This window comes from Crocodylus porosus, unplaced genomic scaffold (assembly GCF_001723895.1).
Source record: "Crocodylus porosus isolate Cpor-Errol unplaced genomic scaffold, CroPor_comp1, whole genome shotgun sequence".
In the NCBI taxonomy this organism is placed as follows: domain Eukaryota; kingdom Metazoa; phylum Chordata; order Crocodylia; family Crocodylidae; genus Crocodylus; species Crocodylus porosus.
Genome location: NW_017728947.1, coordinates 35,887,848 through 35,901,483, shown reverse-complemented (window position 1 = coordinate 35,901,483; position 13,636 = coordinate 35,887,848).

Below are 13,636 nucleotides of genomic sequence, written 5' to 3'. Positions count from 1 at the left end.
AAAAAAAAAAAAAACAAAAAAAAAAAACAAAAACCCAGTCTCCAGAGTTTCCCATGGCAGAGAGGTCCCAGCCTGGAAAAACTGCAATTTGGCCTGGGAACATATGAAGCAGCCAAGGCTCAGGAGAGCAAGTGCCAGGGTGCAGGGGAAAGATGAGGGCAGAAGCCTCACCTACATGCATGATTAGGAGGCAGAATCAGGGGTTGACAGATTTAGGAGCAGTTTCATGGGATCAAGGATGCCAGATCAGGGGTGGATTTTGAGGGTGTGGTGGGACAGTTATGCACTTAGATTGATCAAAACAAAATCAAAAGGCTCCTGGATGGTTACTGGTGGTCTATGTTAGGAACTCCTTGTGCTAAATGCCATGAAATCTCCTTAGTTGGTTCCCTGCATTTAATTAATTAGGGTTTCCTGGTCCAAAGAACCAGAAAACAGCTTCAAATTTCAAAGTGTTTTGAATTATCCATATTGTACTACATACAAAAACCTATCCTTTTGGCTGAGGAGTGACAATAGATTTGAGGTATCCAACACTTTGCACTGTCCAGTATCAAACTAATGAGGTTTTATTGCTGTAAAAAAAAGTAAAGGAATTCTTTGACTTTGCCTAAACAAAAAATAATAAATATGCAAAAAGGGAACATTTTTGGATTCCTACCAGAGAAGAAGTCTTTGGAGAGATGGCACAAGCAACATATTTCTCCAAATTAGATTCATCAGCATGGTTTGGGGATATTCCCTTAGAAAAAAATAGCAGACAGTTGTCTGCTATTTCAGCAATGCATATGGAAAATTCTCCTTTTGCAGATTACCTTTTGGGTTATGTTCAGCACCAGAAGTGATTCACAAATATATACAAGAAATATGTGATGGCATTCAAGGTACCAAAATATATTGAGATTATATTTTAATATGGGGACATACACTGGAGGTACATGATTGGAGGCTTCCAAAAGCTCTGGAAGGAGTTTAGTCAGCAGTCAGTCAGGGTAAACTCAACTGACAAAAATGCAAATTTAACACCAGAGAAAAATTTGGGCAAAAAATTGGATCACCAAGGCCTATGCATAGTTCTCAGCAGGGTACAATCAATTGCTAATACACTACCTCCAGCAGATAAGGAAAAAACGTAAAAGTTTCTGGTCATGGTAAATTTTGTGGGAAAAGACTTTACCTGGCACAAAAATGCAGCAACCTAAAAGCTTTACTGCTCAGAAATAAACAAAGGAAATGGGAAGCACATATTGAGGAGGAGTTTAGGAACCTAAAACAGTAATTATTAAAGGGTCAACTGCTTAGATTCTATGACTACAAACATCATAATACTATCTACAGATGCCTCTAATAGGCAACACTCAGTAAGAAATATGGGGAACAGTGGAGACCAAGAGCGCATGATTCCAGGACTCAAACTAAAATTGAGTGTCAGTGGCCACGTCTACCTGAGATGCTGACTATACAGTCATTACTGTGCAGTCATTTCAAACAAGTACTAAATGACTGCCCAATAATTGGAGTTAACTGTTAGAAAACAGTTTCTGTATGACTCTCACTGCACAGTAGCTCATTACTACTGCACACTAGCATTATATCATGCTTTGTGCCATGTGACACTACTGCGCAGTAGTAACGAGGTACTATGCAGTCAGTGTCTTGTATAGATGAGTCCAGTATGCACAAATTGAAAAAGAGGTTTTAGCTCTGGTGCGTGGGTGTAAAAAAGTTCCATGTCTTCCTGCATAGGAGACTTGTATTAGCTGAAACAGATCACAAGCCACTGGCACAGCAGGAAAAGGTCTCACTGACACACCTCTGAGATTACAGAGACTATTCTTTCAATTGCAGTTAGATGATTTAAGATTAGAATATAAACCAGAGAAAGAGTCTTTCGTGGTGGTAGATACTGTATCCAATAAGCTTTTGACAGAACAGAAATATAACCAAACCTAGAGCTAGACATTGTGCATGTCAATTTGTTAAAAAAATGTGCTTGTTTTCTGCTAAAATATATTCTGTACTCACAGATGTCATGGCACAAGATCGGACTTTACGAATAGTAATGCAAGCCATTAATTCAGGATGGCCTGCAAGGTACATGTGGCCAGTCCTTATCATCACTTATAGCAAAACTGTCAAAAATTGATGGGCTGTTATTTAGAAATGACAGATTTCTTATTCCCAAAATTTTACATCTGGATATGTTACAGAGGGTACATGAAGGATACAGATATAGGGAAATGTAAAAGAAGGTCTAGAAAAACTCTGCATTGACCAAATGACATAGAGAAATATATTAAAGCATATTTAACCTGTCAAGAATACAGACTTAGTTAAGCAAAACAGTCAATGTTTATACTTTTAAGAGAGAGGAGGAGTTAGAGCTGAGAGAGGAGGGGATGCAGTCAATAAACTTTAGAAATTTGGGAGGTTAGGTCAAGTTTCAAATGGGCAACTGATCTAACTCAGTTCTTAGGTGCTAGGAGCCCAATCTAAGGTAAACTGGGATAGGAGAAGGGACAAATGGAATGGGGCAGATAACAGGATGGGGTGGGGGGGAGCTGACAGAATCAGGAGCTTAGCAGGGTCTGCAGGTGGGGATTGGTAGGGTCCACAGGTGAGGGTTTGGGGAGCTAGTGGGGTCCACAGGAGATGATGAAGTCTGCAGTGGGGCATTGGTACGATTAGGGAACTAGCAGGGCCTGTGGGAGGGGCTGGGGGGATTGGGGGCTAGCAGGGTCCTTGGTGGGGAACAGGATTAAGGGGGTTAGCAGAGTCTTCAGGGAGTTTGGGGGGGTGGGGGTTGGCTGGTCCATGGGGGTGTTATCCATCTGGGAATGGAGGGAGGGATCGGCTAAAAATTGCCCAGTGGTGGGGGGGTGGGTAGGAAAAACACAGACCGGGGCTGGGGCATGGCTGGTCTTTCCCAGCTCCAGGCCCGCACTTCACATGTGTACAGATATTCATATCACCTTAACCATGCCCTATCTAACTTAGCACACCTCTCAGGTGAACTACAGTTAGATCAGACCTAATATTTTTAACCTATATAACCTTCAGAGAACATCTGTACAGTTTGGCACTTAGACTGACCTAACCATGACTCTAAATATAAGGTCTGCATGTGGGAAACTAAAGGTGTGTACAGAAGTTTAGGCAGCCTGTTAGGGAGGCACTCTAACTATGATGCCATGAATTAGAGTGACACTGATGCCTGTTGGGTGGAGGGAACCTGAAACCTGCCTGCACTGGCCCAGGCCAGCAAATTGGGGCACTCCTGCAGCCTCCCAGGAGGCTGCCAACTTCCCCTCTCCCCAGCCACCCCCCCACCAGCTATCAGCTGTCAGCAGTCGCTGGTGGGGTAGGACAGAGTGCCCCTGCCATGCAGCCCTCCCCCGCCCCCAACTACCCTGATGGGGTCTCAGGGGAAGCTGAGCTAAGCCTGCATGATAAGTGGTTCCCTTATCACCACCCCCCATGTAAGTGTCTTGACAGTAGTAGAGGCTGCTGCTCCTGGAGCTGGGAGGGGAGAGAAACAGAGCCCCTCTGTCTTGTGGGCCCAGCCAAGCTACCCCTTCTGGGGTCTTGTGGGGAGCCAGGGTGAGCCCAGGAGGCAGGGGAGCTCCATTTTCCTCCCTCACCCCAGCTCTGGGTGTAGCACCATCTGCCACAGACAAGATGCTTGAATGGAGGAAAGGAAGAACCCTCCCATGAGGGCCTAGCACAGCTCCCCTCACGACCTCAGCATGGGGTATCTGGGGGGGGCATGTGCAGCAGGGTGGGTTCCTTGCCCCTAACTGTCCTCTTTTTGTGACAGCTCCTGGGGTAGGGTTGAGCCGATACTCACCCACATGTGCACTCACCCAGCCCACAGAGACACATGGGACGTGGGCAGAATCATTGAAAATTAACCATCACAGGGAACCTGTGTACAGGTTCCCTAAGGCCCTTTGTCCTAAAGCATCCCTAGCTGATATTACATCAGATATAGGTTAAATTTTCATGCAATCAACAAGTTTAAAATGCTCACCAGCTGTGAATGTTTCTTGCATTACAGCTACAGAGCATTTTCAGTGGTCTCATCACACAAAACATGTAACTTCTGTACACTCCCAGGGTGCAGACAGAAGTGCAGCTCCCAGCTGGGGAGTCCCAAGAACAAGCTCCCTCCTATATTTCGCTCCCACTTAGAACCAACAGTGAACTTCTGTTTGGTTTGGGGTAACACTGTAACTCAGAATGCCTTGCAGAACATGTTCTGAGTTACAGCTGGTTTGTGATGTAGTGGGGGCTAGATGGGGTGGCCAGTTTCATGATGGCCATGGCCACCCTCTTGACCCTGGATGGCTTGATGCATGTTAGTGTCCTGCCTTGCAATTTGTGGCCCCAGCATTGAGACGATATGATAAAATGTCCCCCTGGTCATTTGGAATGTCTCCAGGCACTGCTGATCTTCCCAAGTAGTCAGCATGATTCACTCCCACCAGTCCAAGCTGCTCTTGTGGTCCCAGACCATGTGGTTGCTGCTCCTGAGGCTTGCCCACATAGCCCTGTCAGCTTCCACTTCTTCGCATGCCTCTCAGCTGTTCTACTCTGCCACATATCTAAGTCTCCTTTTTCATGAGGCACCTGTATGTGCAGGCATCTCCTCATTGCAAATGTGGAGAAACTGTATCGATATATCCAATGACATCCTTAGCTGCACTTGCATGTCTTATAATAATTTCAAGGTCAGCAGCAGAGTAATTAGAAGCACTATCACCTCCTCCTCCTCCCGCTCCTCTTCATCCTGCTCACCCATGTCATCCAGCTTCTCCATGTCAGAACTTCACTCCATTTTTCTCCACTTCCCATTACTCATGCATTTCATCCTGAATCTCCATTTGGTCATCCTCCATCATCTCCCCATGTGGCTTCTTGCAAGCAAGGATGATAAAACGTACGCAGCAGGGTCGCTTCTCACCACCACCATTGCAACCAAGCAGTGGGGGTTCTGGTCTTAAGCTCTGTCTAGCTGAATTCAATCGATAACCATTGCATTTTAGCTCTTACTTGCATTTCAACAAGTAACCCCAGGGCACAGGACATTTGTTTGATGGAAGGTATTGGTGTTACCATGGTGAACAATGGTGCCCTGGCTTCAAGATAACTGTGTGTACCATATCAATGGATAGCCACACCCAAGAACAATGTACCCAGAAAATGGAGCATAGTTGTCGGGTGTCTCTCCTCATTACAGAGGCCTAACCTTAAATAACACTCCACTCCTGGCTAAAAAAAAAGGTCCTCCCAGAAAAAAAGACTACTCGCCCTGTCAAGTCAGGCACAGCATTTACAGTTAGAAGTGATATTTTGGATCAAACTGTCATCAGGCTAGGTTTGCAAAGACTTTTGATTCTGTAATCAGACAGATAAAATTTTGCCATACGGCTCTCGTGTTAATGTAGGACCAAACAAAGCCTTCAGAATCCATGTCCAGATGAGCTAGTATCAGCTGAATACTTTTGTGAGGTCAGCAAAAATAGTACAGTCTGTGCTTCTCTAGTTACAGCAATAACAAATTGGCTCATTTGGCCTCGATTCTGTGGGACTAGGAGAAGTCAGGCATAAACACAACAGGTGTGATTGATTTTTGCAACATTATGGGACATTAACCAGGCAACCAAATGGGCAGTGGGCTTATTTGGCCCATGCTTATGCCCATCACCATGTCTTTGTTAGTAAACAGGGTGCTTCATGACATTGGGTGTTGTGAGACACAGGTAATACCTTCACAACCTTGAGTACGTGGCATTTTCAAAACTGCTTATGTGTATATATATACACTGTATGTGTATATAGCCAACCCACAACATTTGCCAGTGACCTTTCATGAATCAGTTGCTGGTGGCCTCAAACTATTTTCCAATGTCTCAGAAAACCAAGTTCAACAGTATGCAGGTGACCTCAAGCCCCAGCTGGACGCAGGAAGAACTGCAGGACTTAATGAACATTAGGTTGTAGCAAAAAATCATAGACCAGCTGGAAAGTAGGAAGAATAAGCCCATGACAATTTGCTGATTCTTGGGCGCACTGTTCATTTTGTTCAGCAGGTACAAAAAGAGAATTAGCATGAAGTATTGGTATTCGGGTAATGTCTTTTCCTAATGGTAATCAATAACAATAATAATATCTCAGGTGGCTGCCTTTTTCAGTCTTCCTCCCTTGCTGTCTGCCTTCCCCTGGTGCCTGCCCCAAGATCTCAGCTCCTGGCCTGGGCATGCTTCGTGGGTGTCTATTGCATAATGATTGTACTATTTTGTATCTTGTGAGGACAATGAGCCCAAGTAGGCCTGTCTACACAAATGATTACATTAATAATAAGAATAAAAATAAGAATACTCTAGTTGTGACTAAAAGCTATTAAGTATGCAAATGTAAATGTAGAATAAACGATAGAGTTGCCCACCTACTCAGTGTCAGCATCTGGTGGGTGGGAGTCCACCCTGTTTCATAATCAACATTAGAAATAATCTCAGGACAGTAGGGTGAGCAGCCATCCCCGCTCCCGGCCAGCACCCACCAGTCTACCTAAGAAAGAAAAGACACCAGTTCAGGAACTGTATAAATTTCTAAACTGTATTTCAACATTACAATGGTTCTCCAGTTACATCTCTTTTGATAATTAAAAAAACCCTCCATTAATTTTTTCCGCCCTTCAGAGGTGTCTGCCACAAACTATGGCGTACTGCTGTCCAAATGGCATTGGGGTCACCTATCTGCTAAATGTCCTGCAGTATGGGGGGCTAGGTGGACCTTTGAATATTTCTATGCTTGGATTTCTACAAATTTCACTCACTTGTGTGTTTACTAATGACAAAAAGAAAAGCATGAATAAAAAAAAATGAAAGGATTTTTGTGTAAAAGAAGGAATGATCTGCCTCCTGTCTTTTGTATCCTTGCATGAAACAGCAGACAAAGACAAATGCGGAAGCTGAGCAGCAGCAACATGGCAGATTGGGGCAGGGGGAGTAGAGGGGAAGGGTGGTGTAGAGGTGAATTAAGATTCCTTGGGTCCTGGGGATCCCTGTGCTGCCCCCGCTACCTGATGGGGACCCTGAGCCCCCTACTCCACCCCCTGCCCAGCGACCACCACACCGCCCAGCATGCCTACATGCAGGTTTGGGCACAGGGGGCCTGGCTGGCAGTGCAAGAACAACCAGCAGGATAAGCTGCTCTCCACTCCCAACCCAGCCAGGAACCCCCGGGGGGAGTGGGACAGGGTATGGTGGAGGTGGTGCAAGAAACAAAACCCAAGCATAGGCTCATGATAGCCTGATAAGTTGCACATTGCCCTCTTTCAAATGTTAAGCCTTCTCTTAGGCTTTCCGCTGGCACAGTATTGCCACTTTTTCTTGTGGGATTTGGGATGGGGAGCTCTGTCTGTGTGTGGAGGGGGGAGCAGTCTCTCTTGCAAAGCTACCAAAAGGTACTGCCCCCTCAGAAGTCTGGTTTGCTAGGATCTCTGTACATTGGTATTGGGGGTAACACAAACATTGCACAAACACTGGACCTCCTACACCAATCCACCCTGCCACTGTTTTCCAGTAATCCCATCACTCCCAAAATGCTCCCCAAACAAGAGCTCCCCATGCTAAGGCATGGTCATCACCTCTCCCACCCACTCCCAAGTTGTGCCAATCTGCCTATGAAAGAAAGCACACCACTTGCAGAAGGAACTATATGAATTCCAAATTTTTATTTCAACATCAAAATGGTGGTGCATTCACATGATTTATTCTCATGAAAAATAAATCATTATTTAAAAGAAATAAAATTCTTAAGTTAGTAGAAAAATAGAAAAAAAAATAGTTAGGATTTTCCTTCCCTGCACCACTGTGTCTATTTCTTTACTATTTATACACTATTTATCATGTATACACTATTGATTTATACACTATTTCCTTATCTGTTTATTTATATACTACATATACTATTTAAACTTATGCACTATTTATAAACTATGTATCATTTACACATTATCTATTAACTTATATGCTATATACACTATTTAAACACTACTATTGATACTATGGCTACCTATGTATATCTATTTCTATTCTACTTCCTTATTATTTACTCTGTTCTTCTATTTCTTGTACTGTTGTACATTCCTTCTTTCATTTATTCATTTTTTTCAATTTCTGATCTTGAAAGTCTTCTACAGGGGCAGAAAAAAAGGATAGGTTTTGGACCACAGTTTAAACACCACCCTCTTCTCCTACCTCCCCCCTATAGAGGCTACAAAGTCAGTGGGATATTTCTGATATTACCTATATATCACCCAGGATGCTGCATAACCTGGGGGGCAGGTGGGTCCTGGCATGCAGCCTCTGCCTGCGCTATTCATCGTGTTTCTGGAATGGCAATGGCAATTATAAGAAATAGGAAAGGCACTCTCTGAACTACTGAAGTGTTAAGAAGAGGTGCCACAATCCCTCAGTTGCAAACTTACCATTTTGGTGCTGCTGCCATTGTTCTTCACAGTTTAGAACACCGTGCTGGGCACAGGGGGTAGGGGGTGGGGAGGAGCATCTGTAGAACCATTGGTGGTGGTGGTATGGGCACAACCACTACCATGGAGTAGTACACTACAGTGTGCATTGGAAATGTTTTGGGTTGCTCCTCCATTTCTTTCTTTACTGTATAAGTACTAACTGCTTCTCCAGTACAGGGATGAGATACCCCCTGCATCATGCCCTGCCTTCACAGAGCTGCGGGAACAGGACGAGGGAGGGATAAGACAGGGCCAAAAAAAAAGAAGTAAATAACAGAAGTAATCAATAGCAGTACCTAGCGGACAAAGGATTGAACTACAGAAATAGTGCAGCATCACCTGGTGGAAAAAGAAGGTAATTACAAGTCTTTGAGTGCCTTTGTGTTTGCCCACCGTGAGTCCATAGATGCAATGAAGTAACTGGCAGTGATGCAAATTAAACTATGTCCCAGCTGTTTTACTTTTACACACCAAAAAGACTTTTAAGGTGGCAAGAAATCATGCTTATGCAGAGAGAAACACAGTTGCAGTGCCTGAAAGGGCAAATCTCATGGCATGTACATGGACCCAGTTAGCTCAAAGGTCCTTTGAAAGTCGAGGCACTTGCTTTGGACTTTTGTGCTTTGTATGTTAATTCTTGGCTGATTCTCATGTTTGGCTCTATGCAGCTTCTTTGGTGTCACTTTCACTTTCCTGACAATAAAGGTGTGGTCTATATCACAATCTGCATGGTGATAAGTGTGGATGTGTAGTACACTGGGAAGATCTTTCCTCCTGGTGATCATGAGGTGCAACTGATGCCAGTGGCTAGATAATGGGTGTCTCCATGATACTTTTTGATGCTCTTTGATCTCAAAGTAGGTGCTAGTGATACACAAGTGATTTAAGGTGCAGAGTTCAAGGAGACATTGGCCATTTTCTTTCATTTCCTGATGCCATGGTATCCCAGGTAGGTTGGCCAAGAGTTGTGATCTGCACCTACTCAAGTATTAAAATTCCCCAGGAAGCAAAGCCTCTCATTTGATGGGAAGTGCTCACTTGGTGCAGAGCATTGTAGAAGTTACCTTTATCATCTGAACTTTGCTTATACAGTTGATGCATATGTGCTAATAATGTTAACAAACCCAGTTGACTGAAGTCAGTTGACTAGTTGGAGTGAGATAACGTGATCTGATAGTCCAGTAGGGATCTAAATGGTTTTGACCAACCTCTTGCAAACTGCAAATCTGACCTTGTGTAGGTGAGAATCTTCTTCACTCCTGTCTTCCCAGAAAAAGGTGTAGTTGTCCTTACCAATGGAGCATGAGCTGGCTGGCCTTGTCTTCTGCAAGGCTGCAATGTCAATGTTAAGTTACTGAAGTTCTCAGTCAGTTCAGTCTTCTGGACATTGTCCATCATCAGTAAATTGTCATTCATAGCAGGACACATGGTCCTGACAATTCAACTTCCGAACTGGAAGGTTTTAAGGTTTATTTTCTTGTTGCCTGGTACTTGATTTTCCATCTGTTTTTCAACTTTTGGTCTAGCCCCACATACCAAATGAGGCAAGCAGACCATGGTGGGAAGCATCTTACTGACTGGGGGCTACCAAGCTTAAGATGAGTTGTAGCTGATCAGTGGAACACAATTGGTTCCTCCCACCAATGAAGGTGACCTGTGGCACTCCATGCCAATTGAGTTGAGCTTCTAACACATGACTGCTCCCTTCCATGCTGTGCCCATACAAGTATCAAAGATGGAGTGTCCTCTCCATTCAGTTTTGTAGGCAAAGGCCTGCGTGGTTGATATGGTTGCCCATATATCAGTGCCCCGCTATCAGCCTAAGATGGTTGATTCCAAAGGAAAGGCAAAAGTCAGTATATTTGGAGCTAGCTTGGCTGCAGGATCTGCCAGTATGAAAAAGATCTTAAATCCGTCTGCTTTTTAGGGCTCTGCTCCTTGATTGGTTGCCAACCAAGGCTGGATAGCTCAGTCCACCCTGCCCTGGCATCTGTTTTTTCTTGGCATTTCCTTCATCAGGGGTCAGGACTAGTACCCACCTCTAGGTTGCTCCTCCACCCAAAGCCATTGACACCATAGAGGTTATTTCCATTCCTCCTACCTGATTTTATCCTATTCTCACTAATACTTTTTTATTCCCACTATAACTGCAAGATGTAAATCAAAGACATGTTGCTCTCTTTAAAACGCATTACTAATACATACAGGTACGGAGCAAAAAAAGAAACCTAAAGGATATCACCATTTTGACATCTCATTTTCTGTCATCTGCAAGAGAGTGAATAAAAAATGTCTCAATCTGCTTTGAAAGGCTAGCATGTGATAATTTAATTCTGTTACTGTTGTTGGATCTCTTTGTATGTTGTCACTAGGTGTACAAGTAAATACAGTTAAACGAAAGGATTCATGACTCTGTACCAAAATCTTAGCATCTTGGATTCATGGTGTCAAACCAAAAACATTAAGGATGTTAATGTACATATCTCAAGGTCAAAGATTCAAAGACACACTGATAGAGTGAAAATCACTAGGCTTCTCAACGACCCAGTGCATCTAAGATTCAGAATAGAAAAGGTATAAGACTGACACATATTGGGAGCAATCCAAGCTTTGCATCTATTTCTCAAAACTAAGTGCTTCATTTATCCCCACTTGGAAATTTCAAGCTACTGCATTACTGATGTAAATGACTCCCTTTCCCTTGACATTTTAACAAACATTCAATCCTCACTGATTTAAACAATAAAAGAGAACAAGTGATTCAGCTTTTTTATATGATTCAGCCCTATAATAAAGTATAAATGTCATTAATAGATCCTGGTAGACTTCACAATTTTTGCCTACCACAGAGTTCATCAAAACAGAATATACAGCTGCTGCTCAGGTTCTTAGTACCACTTTTGGCTTGTGATCTCCACGGTTCAGACAACTGGGGTTTTACTCTGTCATAGTCCAATGAATATATATCTATATCTATAAGGGCTGTGATAAATTTTGCCAGCTGTTTCATTTTGACACTGTTTCAACTCATTTTGAGATCAAAACAGCAAAACTGAAACAAAATGAAGGGCTTTGAAACAGCCTCAAAATGAAATGAGGGCAGTCAAAACGTTTCGAAAGTGTTGAAAATCAAGCAGGGCTTGCCTGCAGGGAAGCAGAAAGTAAGGAAAGGGAGGGGGAAGAGGGGGGAAGGACAGGTCTCAAATTGACTGTGTAGCTGGCCAGTGACTGTGGTCCCTCCCTGAGGTCCCTTCCATCCCAGTCTCTGGGAAAGGGAGGGAAAAACAGCATAAAAGGCAGCATTGTTTGAACTTGCCTGCTTTCTGTCACTCATGTCACGAGTTTTGCTTGTCAGCAGCCTGAGGTACAGTTTCCCAGAAACCCCTGGACCTATCTCCTTGAAACTTGGCAGACTTTGTGGCCTTAGCAGGGGCTGCCATCCCTGCAGTTTTCACCGTGCTGTGCCTTAACACACACATGTAACACAAGTTTTGCTTTTAAGAATTTGAGGTGCAGTTTCCTAGAAACCCCTGCATCTATGTCCTTGAAACTTGGAAGGCTTCATGGCCACAGAAGGAGCTACCATTCTTGCAAGTTACATCCAAATCAGGAAATAACTGACAGTTATAGGCAGTTTCTTTATTCCCCATTATAGCCTATGGGCAAAACGTCAAAGTGTTGAAACAAAACTCAGAATGAAACACTGTCCTATCGAAATGTCAAAACAGAAGTTGAAATGAAACGGTGCTGTTTCACACAACCTATATCTATATCTATCTATCTATCTATATTGATAGATCCTGCTTAGCTCTGGTATTCTTGGTGGTTCTTTGTTGGTTTTTAGTTTCTCTCAGGCAGGTTATGATGTGTCATGAATCCAATGTCTATATTTAGTTCATGATTTTTAGTATCCAGGAGGTTGATGTAGTGAAGTTCATAGGCTTATCTCTGGGAAGTGTTTTGTAGGTTCACTTTGAGGATTAGAACTGAGAGACTAGATATAGAGTGGTTTTCTTGTCAGAAATGTGCCCCCACCAATAATTGGGTATTCTTGTCTTGGATAGATTTCTGGTGTGCATTCATTCTGGTGTGCAGTTGTTTGGTCTTTCCTACATATTTTCCAGCAGGACATTTGGTGGATTGGATGAGATATATTACATTTCTGGAGGTGTAACTGTAAGACCCAGGAATGCTGATGGCGCTGTTGTGGGGTGTAGCAATTGCAGGGATGGTGGAGATATGTTGGCAAGTTTTGCATTTCTTGTCATGGCATGGACTAGACCCATTCAATGTGTTTTGAGCCTAGGGAAGTTTGCTTCTGGTGATGAGGTTAGCGAGGTTCGGTGCTTGTTTGAAGGCTAGGATGGGTGGCTCTGGGAAGATCTCTTTAAGAATAGGGTATCTTTCTAGTACGGGTTGCAATTGTTTGAGGTTTTTCTGTATGGGTTCAAGGGAGGGGTGATATGTCATAACCAGCGGTGTGTAATTTGCAGTGGCGGTTTCTTCTGTACTGCAGCAATTCTTCAAGTGGTATCTGAGTGGCTCTTTGAAATGTGCAATCTCTCTCTCTGGAGGAGTCTCCTTGTTAGGTGAAAGCCTTTTAAGATTGCTGAGGTGGCAATCCTGGGTGTTATCCTCAGTGAAAATTCGGTGGTATCTGAGGGCTTGGCTATATATCACAGCTTTTTTGGTGTGTTTAGGATGATTGCTGGTTCTGTGCAGATATGTATGTTGGTCTGTGGGTTTCTTGTATAATATGGTCTGTATTTTAATGTTCTGGATACTGGACATCATGTCTAAAAAGATGTTGGTGCTAGAGTATTCTAGAGAAAGTCTGATGGAGGGATCATGATTGTTGAATTTCTGATGGAAGTGTTTTCCCGCCCCCCACACTCCTGCCCTGCCCAGCCTGTCTCTCACCCGTTGACTCCTCATTCTACGTTTTCACTGACTGCCTGTCTTACCTGCACACCAGCCCAGGCTCTGGCTTCTTTACATTTCATTCCATGCAGAAAGAGCACACACCAACTGCTGAAACTTCCTCAGCCTAACAAAGGGTTTTTGAACCTGAAAGCTTGCTTAAATTTTTTTTCCAACTAT